Source organism: Bubalus kerabau, chromosome 15 (assembly GCF_029407905.1).
Source record: "Bubalus kerabau isolate K-KA32 ecotype Philippines breed swamp buffalo chromosome 15, PCC_UOA_SB_1v2, whole genome shotgun sequence".
Taxonomy (NCBI): domain Eukaryota; kingdom Metazoa; phylum Chordata; class Mammalia; order Artiodactyla; family Bovidae; genus Bubalus; species Bubalus kerabau.
In genome coordinates, this window is record NC_073638.1 from 71,174,915 (window position 1) to 71,187,590 (window position 12,676).

Below are 12,676 nucleotides of genomic sequence, written 5' to 3' on the forward strand. Positions count from 1 at the left end.
TTGGCCAAGTCTGTGAAAAACAAACCACAAAGCTTTTTTTTCCAGTGTCTCCTTGCAGCCTCAGAAACTGGGATGCCCCTTCTGCAGGGTCACACGGGGGTTATGACGGCTGGATCTATAAGTCACCATCACCTTTATGTTTTCCTCTTCCAAATGCAGGGACCATACAGTCTTTGCTGTGCCCACTGGCTCTGCCCACTGACACAACTACCCTGGGCTGCCAGGCTCAGCCTAGTCCTTCACCAGGGCACCTCAAGTCCATACACTGGAAATGCGCCCCTACCGTGGAGAGGTAGATTTCCTGAAAGCTCGCCTTTGCTGATTTTGCTTAGTGAGGGAAGGACACTGATGGATGGGTTTAGCTGCCTCCTTAAAGCAAATCCTCTCACCACAGTGGACCCTGATTCTTGATCTCTCTGGGTGGCTGGGGCCCCCATGTCAGGAAGCATTTTGTGCAGGTGATTCCCGGTGGCTCATGAGTGGCATGAGGCCACCGCAGGGCTGTGCCAAGCGGATCTCAGGGACGGCCACCTCTGACAGGTTTCAGTCAAGCCGGAGCAAGCCTGTGCCAAGTGGGGAAGCCAACAAAGGGGCTATGGTGACTGCCTGGGGCTCAAATCACATCATCTCTCCCCTGTTCTGTGGCGGGTGGGGGAGGGTGGAATTCCAGCCACTCAGCAGTGGAGGTGGTGGGGGAAACCTTAAGAAGCCTGAACCCTGACTCTTGGCTTTGCCGGCTGGCTCTGTGCCTAATGTAAAATTACATCTGAACTTTTAGCAGGGCTCGAGTCACAGGGGCACGCTCTGCAGCAGACGAGGACACTTCAAGGGGAAATGCCTTTGGGGAGATTTTCTTTTTCTTTTCTTTTTTAATATAAATTTATTTATTTTAATTGGAGGTTAATTACTTCAAAGGAGTGTTACATAAGCCATTAAAAAGAATACATTTGAATCAGTTCTTTTTCTTTTCTTTTTGAGCTGTTGGATCAATGTTCTCAGCTCCAAATGTTAGATTCCTGCATTTCTATTGGATCAGCTCTGTGTTTAAGTGTTTGGATGGACAGTCCTCTTAAGGCCAGTTTCAACTTCCAGGTTATCAGACAGGGACAAAGGCAAGGCCATCTCCCCTCCCCTTCTCAGCCCACAGGGCTGCATCTGATCCTAAGTAAGGAAGGAGCAACCCAGTCTCAAGAACCACAGATACTGATATCACTGGAAAAGACCCTGGAGATTAAGCAGCCCAGCCATATTTGGTCCATGAGAATGCGTGTGACGTATGTTGTTGTTTGGTCACTAAGTCGTGTCTGACTCTTTGCAATCCCATGGATTGCAGCATGCCAAGCTTCCCTGTCCTTCTCTGTCTCCTGGAGTTTGACATATGAGAAACAAGAAATAGAAGTAAAGACGCTTTTTGCAAGTTAGATGATTTCATCATGTCCTCGAGTGCTTTGTCCTCCCTGCAGCCTTCAGCCACCTCCTGGAGTGTAAAACCAGTTCTTCCATCACTTGGTTGAGTAGAAGATTCCAAATGGTTTTCATAGATGAAGGAGTTTTCCAATCAGTACCCTGCAGGGAACAGATGCACCACTCCAAGCCTCACTCCAGAAATCAGCTCTTAGCAGGGAAATTCATGAGGGTGGGAGGGGAAAAGTGTGTGTCTGTAGAGATAGAGAGAGAAGGAGAGGGGACGGAGGGAAGAATGGAGGGAGAAGGGTGGAGAGAGAGAGAGAAGGGCGTTCTCAGGAATCTTACCCTAGGATGTGGTGCTTAGGTTTAAATATCTAAGGTTTAGGGCACAATGTAAAATAACTAATTAGAGGACTCTTTTAAAATGAAGAATAGTGAAGGAAAAGCAACAAATCTAGCTAGAAGCACTAAGAAGCCAATTTTGTCCTTATCAAAATAGTAAAGAACTACCACCAAGAATCAAATGGTATGGTTTCTACAATTGAGCTTTGAGTCATATTTTAAATGTAAACATGTTGGTTCTAAAAAGCAAATTGAAATTCTGACTTCCTTTTGGACCTAAAACTCTAAATGGTACTTGCAAAAGATTTATTCTATACTTTTTTTTATATTTCAATAACTTTTCCTTATAGATTTGACTAATGGGCTTTTCCAGTGGCTCAGCAGTAAAGAATCTGCCTGCAAGGCAGGAGATGCAGGAGACATGGATTCTCTCCCTGAGTTGGGTAGATCCCCTGGAGGAGGGTGTGGCAACCCACTCCAGTATTTTTGCCTGGGAAATTCCATGGACAGAGGAGCCTGGTGGGCTACAGTCTATAGTGTTGCAAAGAGTCAGACACACCTGAAGCAACTGAGCATACACATAGATTTGACTAGAGAGAACCCATGTGAATGTAATATATTTGGCATCAAGTAAAGAGATTTTTAGTAAAACCAGGAAGAATGTTTGTCCATAGAGATTATACTTTACCAAAAATATAAAAAGGAAATATAAACTATTTTTTAGCATGGGCTTAAAGATATTTTACTGTACTGAGTTTTCATCTTCTATTGAATTCTTCTACCGTGCACATTTCTATTCATATATATTTTTATTGTTATCACTTTTATGGTTTCAAAAGATTTGAATACAAAAGATTTAAATCATAGCAGCATTTGCTCTGTTCAGAACTGGTGCAAAGGCAGCAAGAGTTCTTTTCCATGCCCTACAAAACAGGGAACACTAACCACAAATAAGGGAGGAAAAAAATCTACATTTGATGCCAAATACAAATTGTGGTCCTGATTCCTAGAAAGAGGCTTCAAAGTGGACCTTGATGATGTGAAATAAAAAGGATGCAAAAATAGTTTGACATGAGAGCTTTCTTTGTGCACACCTGTGCAAGTCTTTGATATGCTATTGATTCATAACTTCTCTAAGGAGTAAATTTCAACATTAAATTACCACAAACAGTCATGAAGGCTTTCTTTCAATCTCTTAAATGCTCTCGCATTAGGAAAATTTATTATGTAATGGGGAAATATGAGCATGCGTCAACAAAGCCAGCCTGTCTGCTGTTCCCTTTTGGATCTAGGCCAGGGCTATATTAATCTGCTTGGGGTCTAAGATTTAGGTCATCCACCTGTAACTTGAATTTGACCCTGTGGCCTTATTTCTTTCCATTTTTTGTTGCAATTCAATAAGTAAAAAAGACGTGGTTTTTTGTTTTTTCAGTTCTTCCTTGCTCACTTTTCCATTTCATAGTGTCTGGTAGGAAGGTTTTTTAAATACATTTTTGATCTTTTTTTTTTTTTCTTAAATCATGACCAATTGGTTTTAAAATTCTGGTTCTTTATCTACTAGGGTATGCCATTTTATTCCAGTATTCTTTCCTCATGCAAATTTACTGGACAAAAAGATGGCATAGACTTGCATGAGTTTTGAAATTGGGAACACTTGGAATCAAGTTGCTATTCTGTTGGGCAAACTGCTTATCTCAGTGGGCCTCAGTTTCTGAACCTGTAAGAAAGAGGAATCATGTTACCTTCTTCAAAGCTCTCCATAAAGAGAAGCACAATGGTTGAGAAACACAGTAAGTAGTGGGCTTCATGTATCACATATCAGCTACTTGACAGGAGGCAGGTTAACTAAAATCAGAAGAAAAGTTGGCTAAATATTCACACCATAACTTGAAAAAATGAGAGAAACAAAAGAGAAACAAATACTGTATTTAAATTTTATTGTATCTATCCAGGGTTTCTGTGTGGTCATTTGAATATATGTGTGCATTTGAGAGCAGGATTATATTTAAAGGTAGAAAGGACCCTATGGCTTCCTTGGTGGCTCAACGATAAAGAGTCTGCCTGCAATGTAGGAGAAGAGGATTCTATCCCTGGGTTGGGAAGATCCCCTGGAGAGGAAATGGCAACCTACGCCAGTATCCTTGCCTGGCAAATGCCATGGACAGAGGAGCCTGGCAGGCTACAGCCCAGGGGGTCATAAAGAGTCAGACACAATTTAGCAACTAAACAAGGAAGGCCCTAAGGAGGAACACTGGAAATATTTTCCATGAGGGTAAAATTGTGCAATATAGGTTCACTTTTTAAATGTAAACACTATTAAAAATGTACCATGTTGTTAATAGGATTATCATTTTGAAGAAGCAGCCATTTTTCCAGACAGGGGTTACCTTTAGTTATCTAGTCCCAAATTTCCATGATTGTGAAAATAATGACAATAAGTGACATTTAAAAAAAAAAAAAAAACAGAATATTGGAAGCGACACTGTCATATTCACCAACGTTGAAACAAAGCTAAAAGCTTTCCTGCCTTTTCTGTTTAAGTAAAAACAGCTGCAGTTTTCAGCCTACTACAAAACCCCAAGAGGATAATAGTAAAGCTGTAATAAGGAGAATTAAAAATGGAATTTTGAAGCAAATGAGAGAATTATAAGCAAATGAAGAACTCTAGATCAAACCAGGTCTTATTTCCAGGTCATCAAACTACACTTAGAATCAATACCGATGGTTTCCAATCCTAGCTGATCATCAGAAATTTCTTTAGAAGGTAAAAAGAATCAAAATTTTAAAGTGCTAGTTTGGGGAGTGGAGCAGAGAGAATACTTGCAATGATTCTTAAAAGCTCCTCCAGGAGATTCTGAGGTTCTGCCAGACTTGGGAACCACTGGACGAAGGACAAATGATGTCCTTATGCCATTATCAATCAGCTCTATCTTGTGGCTCCCCTGGTGCACAGCTGCACTGCTTAATTCTAGATATGTTTTGATTAGACACAGATGCACTTAATTAGCAGTTTGTATCATCAATTAGAGCATGAACCCAAAAAGTCACCTTCTTGCTTAGATACGCTTTGAACACAGATTTCAATATGTGATGATTCCTGAAGAAAAAAAGGAGGGGCATTCTAATGAAGTCATTAGGACATGAAAATATTTCGCCAAGGGATGTAACCTAGAAAGTAAGAATTCCTGAATAAGCTAATAGTTACCATCCTACATCTAACCTTAGTCAGAGAATCTGGGTACCACAGAGTAAGAAAAAGAACGTGATGATATTAGTAGGTTACATTTCATTTTTATGTCCTTTTCCCCAAAGCATTTTCAAAAGCCACTCCTGTTCCATTTCCATGAAGGGAAGACATATCATTGGGAGCTTAAAATGTCTGCAGATTCCCAAAGTCTTCCATTTGGTCAAAATTTGTTCATTTAGTTCCGATATCAACAGGAAAAACAATAGCTATCACTGTTATTACTATGAAATATTACTCATCCACTTATCTAGCTTTATGCCAAGCAGGTAAAAATATCAATCAAAATATATCCTATATCACATCCATTGACCCAATATTTAGAACTGAGGAATAGGGGGCTTAAAGAAATGGGAGCCAGAATTATTTGAACATACGTTAGTGTGATGCCAAGGCCATAAACAGCACACACACCAATTGAGAACACAGAGACTGGAGTTTAAATGACTTCACCAAGGAATGACTTTCCTATTTCTCTTTACCTTCCTAAATTGGATTCTACCTTCAGAATAGATGTTTCACTTTCTCACATCCACACTTAAAACACCCATTTATTCCTCACTTTAAACCTGTAAGTTCTATAAATTTGCTATACCTCATTATCTTTCTTTTAAAAGGGGGCAGTTATGAAATCCCTTGCATGACTGTAGGAATTCCCACTCCAGTCACATCACAGGCATCCATCACTGACTGATCATGTGAGCTGAATGCAGTTAGAAGTCCTCCTTATCAAAGCAACTTAGATCATCGCATCTTCTCCATCTGAGTTGATATTCAGGATGAAACCTATTTGCTATTCATAGTTAACATAGTCCCTAAAGTTATTCTTCATTTTCTGATCTAAAATTCCATAAAAATATACAAATCTGTATATAAAAATTATATAAATCTGTGAATCAGTTTACATTTAAATGTGGGTTTATGATAATACTATATGGACACTTCATGAGTCTGAAGGATGTTAACCATATCAATAAGCAGAACATTTCAAGAACAGTGAAACAGTCAAAAGAGTTTCTTGAGTTCCAGAGGACAAGGAGCATTTGATTAACAGGTTTAAATATATATACATATATATATGAATAAAAATATATATTTAAATATCTATGTATGTGAACTTTCTTAGAACTTCTCTAAGAGACAAAGAACGAGGGAAGTATGTGGAGTCATGAAGCATTTATAAGTTCTGGGCAATTTGTTGAAAATCACCACAAATGGAATTCTCAATATGCTTTAGTAAAAATCTATACAGTGTACTATGTAAAAGTGATTTTATTTTCTGGCTGCCAAAGACACTTAACCTGAACCAGGGGTATCATAAAGCTTGAAGAATCCCAAAGCTTCTCAGAAGGCAATTCTTTTTTTAAAACTAAGAATTGTGGAATGCATTGCAAACTAAACTCTTAGGAGCTTTTTACTCAGTGCAGGTAAGAACTGAACAGGCAGGTAAACTAAGGCTTTGACGAGGAAAGCTTAGTAAAAATTTAGCACAGATACCACATGAGGGGAAAGGGGATGAACTAAACAGCACAGGAACTTGTGACCCAAAGACAAAGCCCTTGGGGAAGAGATACACTGCTACATTTATAAGCCAGTCAGAACACCCGGTTTCAAACCATTCAGACAGTAAAGGAAAACCACTCAGCTCAGTTCCAGGCTGGACAAAGAAATGAAGAGGAAAAACAGAAGCAAAACCTACTGTGTCATGCAGCTAGCCCATGGCTTGATTTCCTGAGATAAACCACAGATAAAATACACCTTGGTGGAAACCACAACCTGTAACTTACCTCCAAGCCTTTAATCACCTTGCATATTTCTTCCTTATACAATACATATAAGTAGACATCCATATTCACCTCTGCATGTGTGTGCACAAGGGCTCAGAAACGGCATACAATTCTCATTGTGAGGTACATTTCTCACGGGTATGGAGTAAACCCAAGATTTGCTGAGGTATCCATTCAAAAAATTGATATAATGAACTTGGGCTCTGAGCAGAGTGTCTGGCATACAGTGGGTAAATATTAACTATTACCATCATGTTAAAAGGGCTGATGACTCTCTATATAACAATTTAATTACAATCCTTATTTGGATATCAAAAGGGTTAAAAACATGCCCTACCTCACTCCCACCAAAAATTTAAGTAAAGTAACAAGCAAAAAAAAAAACTAACCTAACCCAGAACCAGGCACTCATTCAGAAATACAAACTATAGGATTGATGGAGAAGTTTATTTATGCTTGAAAAAAATGAATGCTGTATACACTGAAGCTTCCTGCACTAATAATTCTCTCAAGTATAACACTTCAACTTGAGCCTCCATAAATTATGCTCACCTCAAGATTAACCCCCTTCATTCACCTGCTTATCTGACCAATGGACGTTTATAATTAATCAGACTGGCACTCACCTATCCTATCAATTCACAGGTTCCCACGAAACTGAACTATATTTGCCAGCAGATAATCCATGCTGCACTCCTTGGCCAGATATTAATCTTAAAAGGGTGATGTCATCAGGTCCTTTTCTTGCTCAGAAATGACCAAGGCTTCCTTGTAGCTGCTGGAATGAGAGCCCCATAGCTCAGCACACATTTACAAGTTTACATGGGTGAGATCTGCCCTCTAATCCAAAATTTTTTTATCACTCACTCTTTGAATGAACCCACTATTGTGGCAAGTCTGTTCTGCACGTGACTCTGGCTGTTCATTTTCCCTTTCTTTCCATTCAAATTCTACTCTAACATCCCCCAGGGAACAGGCCACAGATGCTGGCTCATCCAACAATACTGATTATCACAATCATTTTGTTTCTTATAATCTATTGTATTAAACTATGCTAGGAGATGGAGAAGGAAATGGCAACCCACTCCAGAAGAGCAGATCAGACATATTTCTGCCTTAAAACTTTTGAATTTGCCTTTCAGCTGCCTGATTATCTCCAGGATATCCACCCAGTATACTCCCTCACTTCCTTCTGGGGAGATTTCTGCAAAAATAAACCTATCCACAGTGTGGATTTCTGACATTATCACTATGTGATAATAGTGGATAATAACCCACTTACCTGGAGAATTCAAAAGACAAAGGAGTCTGGCAGGCTACAGTCTATGGGGTCGCAAAGAGTTAGACAAGACTGAGAGCCTATCACACACACATGCCAGGAGAGGGGCTTCCCAGGTGGCACTAGTGGTCAAGTACCTACCTGCCAATGCAGGAGACATAGTAATGCAGGCTCGATCCCTGGCTCGGAAAACTCCTCTGGAGGAGAGCATAGCAACTCACTCCAGTATTCTTGCCTGGAGAATCCCGTGGACAGGGAACCTGGCAGGCTACAGTCCATGGGGTCACAAAGAGTCAGACACGACTAAAGTGACTTAGCACATAGCACATGCTAGGAAAATGTTTTGTCTCCAAAACAAAATTGCAAGGTCCTAGGAGACAAAGGGCCTAGAACAGGGCTTCATATCTCAGCGCTAGATGAATCCATACATTCATCAAGCAAGTATTAAACACCTATTGCATTCCATAGACTATGCTCTTACTTCAAAATACAAGAGTAAACAACATATACATAATCATTGTTCTTATAGAGCTTATACTGAACAAAATGGATACAATTACTTTATCAGCATTTTCAATGAAATGAGATATATGGGACAATTGGGGTAAAGTTCATGTTGTAAACAGGCAAGCGGCAGCAGTGGAAATAGGGTGAGGGTCAGGAAGGGCTTTTTGTAAGATACTATTTACTCCTTGAATGAATAATTGGATCAGGGAGAGAAGGAAGGAAGGAAAGGAGGAGAGGATGAGGCAGGCCTTGAGAATTTATAATTACATGTCCCTGCACAATGGTCTGTTGTTCAGTCACTAAGTCATGTCCAACTCTTTTGTGACCCCATGGACTATAGCCCACCAAGCTCCTCTGTCCATGGGATTCTCCAGGCAAGAATACTGGAGTGGGTTGCCATGCCCTTCTCCAGGGGATCTTCCCGATCCAGGGATCAAATCCACGTCTCCTATGTGGCAGGCAGATTCTTTACTGCATTTACATAAATAGACAGACACAGAGAGAGACACACGGTACATATATCATATACATACCATATATACCACTGTCTCCCTACTTACTTACTGGGAGAAGAGTAAAGTCTGACTCCAACTCATAAATCTATAGCCAACTATTTTCAGTAGAGATCCACCACAACAATTCCATTACACACTTGAATTAGTGGAAATCTAAGCTCAACGATTCAATTACTTTCCTGACTCAATGAACAATTATTTTGAGATACACAGATCCTCCACAAATATTCTTTCTTATAATATCAATGCAAATGCCTCTGATCCACACGTCAAGATGCACCATGGCATGTAATCAATTTTTATATTTATTTATCCCTTTGAGGGAGTTCAAGGAAGTCCATTTTGAAGCTCAAATAAAGTTCAATTTTAAATTCCAATTCTAGGTTGAGATTTATGCCAGCTCTTATTAAGCATAGGCACCCACCCGTGTCCATAGGCCTTTCTGGTTTCTGAAATATGGAATAATTCTCCATGCATTTACATCCTTTCAGCGCGCTTATTCAGCAAGCTTTCTAAACAGATGCTGGTTTGTGCAAGGGTAATAAAGGGAGCTAAAGGGGACCTCGGAATCAGGGCACAAGGTTAGCAACGGACACCATCACATAGTGATAATGTCAGAAATCCACACTGTGGATAGGTTTATTTTTGCAGAAATCTCCCCAGAAGGAAGTGAGGGAGTATACTGGGTGGATATCCTGGAGATAATCAGGCAGCTGAAAGGCAAATTCAAAAGTTTTAAGGCAGAAATATGTCTGATCTGCTCTGCTGAAAGAACAGCATTGGGAACAGGGCCTTGAGAACAAAGAATTACTATTGTTTTGGCTGATGGGGGAGGAGGGGTCCCACTGCAAAGAGCCATTTCAAGAATAAAGTTTTCACCCTGATTGACGTGAGCTGTTGGGTTTTGAGCTGCAAAGTAATTCAATACACTTTTATTTTAAAAGGATTCCTTTTCTTCCTTGAAGAAGTGATCAGACTTTACCAGAAAGACCGGATAAGAAAACATCTTAGAAATGACTGGTCATTTTATGAGGTATTAAGTTTGTAGAGTACAATAATACACTATCCCTTTAAGGGCTTCCCTGGTGCCTCAGATGGTCAAGAAGCCACCTGCAATGCAAGAGACTGGGGTTCAAGCCCTGGGTCAGGAAGATCCCTGGGAGAAGGGAATGGCAACCCACTCCAGTATTCTTGCCTGGAGAATCCCATGGACAGAGGAGCCTGGCGGGCTATACAGCCCATGGGATTGCAAAGAGTTGGACAAAACTGAGCGACTAATGGAGAAGGTAATGGCACCCCACTCCAGTACTCTTACCTGGAAAATCCCATGGATGGAGGAGCCTGGAAGGCTGCAGTCCATGGGGTCACTGAGCATCAGACACAACTGAGCGACTTCCCTTTCACTTTTCACTTTCATGCATTGGAGAAGGAAATGGCAACCCGCTCCAGTGTTCTTGCCTGGAGAATCCCAGGGACGGGGGAGCCTGGTGGGCTGCCGTCTATGGGGTCACACAGAGTCGGACAGGACTGAAGCGACTTAGCAGCAGCAGCAGCAGCAGCAGCAGAGCGACTAACCCTTACCTTATCCCTTTAAGAAAGTCAGAAATCTGTTTGATTCTAGGGTTTTGGTTTTTGTTTTGTTTTTTTCTAATCTGTTGTTAATTTTGCTTCCAAAAAGTTTCCAGAATGGGAAATTTTCTTGCAGGAAGTGCAAGGAAATGAACAACATGAGAAAGAGCCTCTGATGTCCTGCTAGAGACCCCAGGATGTTCTCTGGTTTAACCTTCAGAGGAACCCTGCAGAGTAGGTGCTATTTTTCTAGAAATGAGAAAGCAGTTTGGAGAGAGTAATCCTCCCAAAGCCATACAGCTGGAAATGCAGGTGATAAAATTCGAACTCACTCACTCTGTGGATTTTGATTTTTCCATGCTGAATCAAAATTCCCTGTTTGACAATTAAAATTCTTATTATAACTTTTAAAAATAGAAATTCTAATTTTGCAAATAGTCTTCCAGAATTCTGATAAGCATGAATTAATACCACTGGATGCCGGGTCGGTGCACTGAAGCTTGATTGCCAAATTCCAACTCCTGAGTGCATGCGTGCTAAATTGCTTCAGTCAAGTCTGACTCTGAAACCCCATGGACTGTAGCCTGCCAGGCTCCTCTGTTCATGTGGATTCTCCAGGCAAGAATACTGGAGCGGGTTTCCAAGCCCTCCTCCAGGGGATCTTTCACACCCAGGGATTGAACTAGTGTCGCTTATGTCTCCTGCATTGGGAGGCGGGTTCTTTACCACCTGTGTCATCTAGGAAGCAGTTAGACCATTTCTTGGTTTGTCCACCAAACTACAGCCATTCTTGAAAAGGTCTGGAACAGAGCCTGATTTAATAAGGTGGGTAGGCATATAGTGTGTATATTTATGTAATGCATGTGTGGATCCATGAATGTGCAGGAGAGGGACAAAAGAGATGAAGGGAGAGAGAGAGGGGAGTCTTGATTCCGGCCATGAAAAAGTGTAGCCACACCACACATAGCTGATCCCACCCCAAGGGCACACAAGAAGAAAGCACACTTCAGGCAGCCTGAACTTACCAGCCCCAGCCTTGAACCTCACTCTTGGCAGTGGGAATTGCATACCAGGGCAACCTCAACATTTTTAGAGCTCAGTTAACAAATGACATATTTCAGAACATCCATCTATAGAATCCTTGCTTCTCTCCTAATCATCTCCTATTCTTCCTCTGACTTGCTTGCTATTTTTTAAAACTGACTTTAACTTTTTTATCCTAGAGAAAAGAAATACATCACTCTTAGTGGGTTCAGCAATAAAAGTAAATGAGTCTTTCCCCCTCCTTCAAAGAAAGAAGCTTTTTACTTTTATCTTCCCAAGCAGACTAGAATAGAGTCTTTCTTTTTTTTCCGCCTTAGCAGTGGGAGTGAACGCCTTCTATTCAACAACTTCACCCATGCACTCGGTGGCTGCCTTCTCAAAGGGTTGGTGAGGTCCGAAGAACTCACAGAAAAGGCGATGTGAGGGAGACCAAGACCACCCTCACGGACAGTCAGATGTCCACTTCGAACTAAAACTGCTCCAAGGATTCGTAGCTTGGAACAGAGCAAAATTGGTTCTGATGGAGTGAGGATTTTAGGATAAGGGTTTGTCTCTCTGTGTTTCCCAAGTGGTGCTAGTGGTCAAGAACCCGCCTGCCAACGCGGGAGACATGAGTCGCGGGCTCAATCCCTGGGTCGGGAAGATCCCCTGGGGACGAGCATGGCAACCCACTCCAGTATTCTTGCCTGGAGAATCCCATGGACAGAGAACCCTGGCGGGCTACAGTCCATAGCGTTGGGAAGAGTTGGACACGACTGAAGTGACTTAGTAGGGCCACGCACATGTGTCTCCCTAGAGACTTGACGGGGTGGAGGGGAGGACTCAAACTTAGGTTGAAATACCAGAGGGATAAGGAGGGGTTGAAAGAGAGGAAAGACATTACCAAGCAGCCAATGTGATTTCACAGGGTCGTCATTGCAAACAATTTGAATCATCCTTGCAAGTAGTTCCCTTGGGCTGTTGGATGAAGATGATAACAAAG

At 41.3% G+C, this 12,676-nt stretch overlaps 1 long non-coding RNA gene across 1 annotated transcript; it reads right to left on the bottom strand.

The window, feature by feature from the left end:
* Positions 1-828: 828 nt before the first annotated feature.
* Positions 829-12,676, bottom strand: LOC129628385 (uncharacterized). The gene is made up of 3 exons (XR_008702805.1): positions 12,578-12,676; positions 3,492-3,594; positions 829-1,566 (listed from the first exon to the last, which is right to left on the bottom strand). It is a non-coding gene; the product is annotated as an uncharacterized LOC129628385 (long non-coding RNA).